This window comes from Palaemon carinicauda, chromosome 7, assembly GCF_036898095.1.
Source record: "Palaemon carinicauda isolate YSFRI2023 chromosome 7, ASM3689809v2, whole genome shotgun sequence".
In the NCBI taxonomy this organism is placed as follows: domain Eukaryota; kingdom Metazoa; phylum Arthropoda; class Malacostraca; order Decapoda; family Palaemonidae; genus Palaemon; species Palaemon carinicauda.
Window position 1 is genome coordinate 170,081,156 of NC_090731.1, and position 5,000 is coordinate 170,086,155.

The following is a 5,000-nucleotide window of genomic DNA, read 5'->3' on the forward strand; positions in this document are numbered from 1 at the left end:
TCTACTACTAATTTTTCTTATATTGGAAACGTTCCTGTCTGGTAATCTGTTGGACGGGAGTTTAAGACACGCTCAAGCTCGATAGTTTCTTGTAGTGTCTACAATCTCACCGTCCTTGTGAGCTGGGGATGGGGACTTTGGATAGGAGTGTCTCTAGGTCTACTTACCGAGTCGTAAGCAGCCATTGCCTGTCCCTCCCTGGTCCTAGCTTAGTGAGGGTGAGCTTTTCGCTTTAGGACTTTATCCTGTCCGTTGCCTCTGCCATTCATGAGCGACCTTTAAACCTTCATAATGTATGACACTCAGACATGCTAAAATTAGTTTTAGTTGTGACTTTTAACTTAACATCAGACCTGTCAGACATTAATAAAGACTAAACAAGATGTCAATTTCATTTCAAAGGTTCAAAACGTTTAAGATGAATAAACTGGTCAAATATATCCCAAAAAACGAGTTAGTGAAGAAATTCTTTGGAAGTCTTCAGAAAATGTCACGCCTGCATGCAACATTTAGTCTTTGTCCTGGTTTTAGATTCTGAAATATTTTATCCTTTGATGATAATGATAATGATGATGATAATAATAATTATCAATTATTATTATCACTACTACTACTACTACTACTACTACTACTACTACTACTACTACTACTACTACTACTACAAGCTAAGCTATAACCCTAGTAGGAAAATCAGGACGCTATAGTAGGAAAATCAAGACGCTATAAGCTAAGAAATAAATCTACTGAGAAAAGCAAGATGCTATAAGCCCAAGGGCTCCAATAGGAAAAAAATAGCCAAGTGAGGAAAGGAAATAAGTAAACTACAAGGGAAGTAATAAAAAACTAAAATATATAAAGAAAAATCCTTTTGATATTAATTCGAGTTATTAGGAAAACTTATAACACCATAACATTTAACTACGAAATTAAAACGAAGCAAAGAAATTGGTTGCTTATTCTTTTATAAAAACGCAATCATATTTTGTATGCGTATCAATAACCCATTGGAAGATGAGACCTGTGATAAAGAGATTCAAGTAATATTGTTCGCGGTGGTATCTTCATGGAATTACGGAAAGTATATAATATCTAGACGTTATTTTTTTATAGCTCGGGTACATTGGTTATATATAGTTTGTAAATGTGCGTATTCAAGCAAAAACGTTATCATTTTTAAACAAGGGCCAGTATTGCGAATAACTTTTACATTGACATACTCCTATCTTGCCAAAATACTTTAGCACATTGCAAAAAATATCACACAGTTTTAACTACCTCACTTATCAAAATTCCTTCACTGTTTAAGGGTTTAAAGGCCAATCATGAATGCCCGGGCCAAGGGACAGTGACATTGCCCTATAAAGCAGGACAATACCCAAGACTGACCATATACACATATGATCAGCGCCCAAGCCCCCTCTCCACCCAAGCTAGGACCATAAATGACTAGACAATGGCTGCTGATGACTCAGTAGATAGACCTATAGGCTCCCCCAAACCCCCTATCATTAGCTCACAAGGATACTGAGGTTGCAGCGGCTAAAGAAACTAACGAGTTTGAGCGGGACTCGAACCCCAGTATAGCGTTCAACAGTCAGGGACGTTACCACATCGGCCACCACAAGTTTGCTTTACACGCTGCATTTAAAAATAAAATCATGGAATTTTAATAAACGGAAGTTTCATGGGTTGACGACCTATCCTAATTATAAATGCAAACCGTTTAACTCCTCCATTAGTTTACATGTTTTACGAACTAGGAAAATAAGATGTCTATCCGGTTTACTCACTGCACCGTTATCATCTTCGTCTTCCTATAGTCCATTTCTTTTAGCGAGGCATATTTGCACCGACTCGCAGTGGTGCCCTTTTAGCTCGGAAAAGTTTCCTGATCGCTGATTGGTTGGACGAGATCATTCTAACCAATCAGCGATCAGGAAAATTTTCCGAGCTAAAAGAGCACCGCTGCGAGTCGGTGCAAATCTGCATCGCTAAAAGAAATTGACTATAGTAACACTGACTGCAAAATTCCCTGAAATTCGTTTGCTGCTATTATTATTATTATTATTATTATTATTATTATTATTATTATTATTATTATTATTATTATTACTTCCAAAGCTATAACCCTAAAATCAGTAACAACGTCAAAACAGATATGTCATATATATAACCTATAAAAAGACTCATGTCAGCCTGTTCAACATAAAAACATTTGCTGCAACTTTGAACTTTTGAAATTCTAATGATTCAAGTACCCGATTAGGAAGATCATTCCAGAACTTGGTAACAGCTGGAATAAAACTTCTAGAACACTGTGTAGTATTGAGCCTCATGATGAAGAAGGCCTGGCTATTAGAACTAACTGCCTGCCTAGTATTACGAACAGGATGGAACTGTCCAGTAAGATTTGAATGTAAAGGATGGCCAAAATTCGAAAAATTCTAAATCATACGTTAATATGGCAAAATATATTAGAAACTCTAATTAAACTATTAAAATTGTAGGCGATAGTTAAAAATGAACTGGACTTTCCAGCCACGAGATTTTTCCAGTTCCAGACTTGAGATTTTTCCAGATCCAGCCTCGAGATTTTTCCAGATCCAGACTCGAGATTTTTCCAGATCCAGCCTCGAGATTTTTCCAGTTCCAGACTCGAGATTTTTCCAGATCCAGCCTCGAGATTTTTCCAGATCCAGACTCGAGATTTTTCCAGATCCAGCCTCGAGATTTTTCCAGATCCAGCCTCGAGATTTTCCCAGTTCCAGACTCGAGATTTTTCAAGTTCCAGCTTCGAGATTTTCCCAGTTCCAGCCTCGAGATTTTTCCAGTTCCATCCCCGAGATATTTCGTTGCGCATTCGTGTCCCATCTTATCCAGCAGGTATAATATTACCTTCCCTTACTATGCTGTATACATTCCAAGCCAAGGTTAAACCGCCTATAAAAAAGTCCCTTCCTCTCTCGGGATTACCCCTTTCCAGGAACCTGCCGCTTTCCTTATCCTGGCCTTGAACCAAAGCAGACTCTGTTGTTAAGTTTATTCGCGACTATCCAACAAAGGTTGGTAACAAGATTACACCTAAATGTGATTAATTACGGCCACGGTACACACGCATATGTAATTTATTATTAAACTTTTTGGGGGGAACAGATGCTTGAATGTTCTGAGAAACTCTAACCCAGGACAGATCTACAGACTAACTTATGATATTACATGTAATCGTTTAGAAAATGAAAAACAAAAAAGAAGTTTCAGAACAATAATATTAGAATAAGTCTTTCATATATAAGGTGAAGTTTACAGACATATTGAAGTACAAATTACTTTTTTAAAACCATGTTGAAAAATTGTTTATCTTCTAATACAGCTCGTTCTTCGAATTTTGGGCAAATATTTGTATATTAAAAGCTAAATCTAATACTGCTCATTCTTCAAATTTGGGCCAAACATTCATATATCAAAGCCAAATCTAATACTGCTCGTTCTTCGAATTATGGGCAAACATTCGTATATCAAAGCCAAATCTAATTCTGCTCGTTCTTCGAATTTGGGGCAAACATTCGTATAACAAAGCCAAATCTAATTCTGCTCGTTCTTCGAATTTGGGGCAAACATTCGTATAACAAAGCCAAATCTAATTCTGCTCGTTCTTCGAATTTGGGGCAAATATTCGTATAACAAAGCCAAATCTAATACTGCTCGTTCTTGTAATTTGGGGCAAACATTCGTATAACAAAGCCAAATCTAATACTGCTCGTTCTTCGAATTTGGGGCAAATATTTGTATAAAAAAGCCAAATCTAATACTGCTCGTTCTTCGAAATTGGGGCAAACATTCGTATAACAAAGCCAAATCTAATACTGCTCGTTCTTCGAAATTGGGGCAAATATTCGTATAACAAAGCCAAATCTAATACTGCTTGTTCTTCGAATTATGGGCAAACATTCGTATAACAAAGCCAAATCTAATTCTGCTCGTTCTTCGAATTTGGGGCAAATATTCGTATAACAAAGCCAAATCTAATACTGCTCGTTCTTCGAATTTGGGGCAAACATTCGTATAACAAAGCCAAATCTAATACTGCTCGTTCTTCGAATTTGGGGCAAACATTCGTATAACAAAGCCAAATCTAATTCTGCTCGTTCTTCGAATTTGGGGCAAACATTCGTATAACAAAGCCAAATCTAATACTGCTCGTTCTTAGAATTTGGGGCAAATAATCGTATAACAAAGCCAAATCTAATACTGCTCGTTCTTCGAATTTGGGGCAAACATTCGTATAACAAAGCCAAATCTAATTCTGCTCGTTCTTCGAATTTGGGGCAAATATTCGTATAAAAAAGCCAAATCTAATACTGCTCGTTCTTCGAATTTGGGGCAAACATTCGTATAACAAAGCCAAATCTAATACTGCTCGTTCTTCGAATTTGGGGCAAATATTCGTATAACAAAGCCAAATCTAATACTGCTCGTTCTTCGAATTTGGGGCAAACATTCGTATAACAAAGCCAAATCTAATACTGCTCGTTCTTCGAAATTGGGGCAAATATTCGTATAAAAAAGCCAAATCTAATACTGCTCGTTCTTCGAATTTGGGGCAAATATTCGTATATCAAAGCTAAAAATACTGCTCGTTCTTCAAATTTGGGCCAAACATTCGTATATCAAAGCCAAATCTAATACTGCTCGTTCTTCGAATTTGGGGCAAATGTTCGTATATCAAAGCTAAAAATACTGCTCGTTCTTCAAATTTGGGCCAAACATTCGTATATCAAAGCCAAATCTAATACTGCTCGTTCTTCGAATTTGGGGCAAAAATTCGTATATCAAAGCTAAAAATACTGCTCGTTCTTCAAATTTGGGCCAAACATTCGTATATCAAAGCCAAATCTAATACTGCTCGTTCTTCGAATTTGGGGCAAATATTCGTATATCAAAGCTAAAAATACTGCTCGTTCTTCAAATTTGGGCCAAACATTCGTATATCAAAGCCAAAT

At 36.8% G+C, this 5,000-nt stretch overlaps 1 protein-coding gene and 1 long non-coding RNA gene across 2 annotated transcripts in view; one reads left to right on the forward strand and one right to left on the reverse strand.

The window, feature by feature from the left end:
- LOC137644162 (uncharacterized) overlaps positions 1–5,000 on the reverse strand; it is a 63,013-nt gene that overhangs the window by 29,130 nt on the left and 28,883 nt on the right. The window lies entirely within an intron of this gene.
- The window catches only part of LOC137644161 (alkylglycerol monooxygenase-like), a 39,554-nt gene that overhangs the window by 1,269 nt on the left and 33,285 nt on the right, over positions 1–5,000 (forward strand). The window lies entirely within an intron of this gene.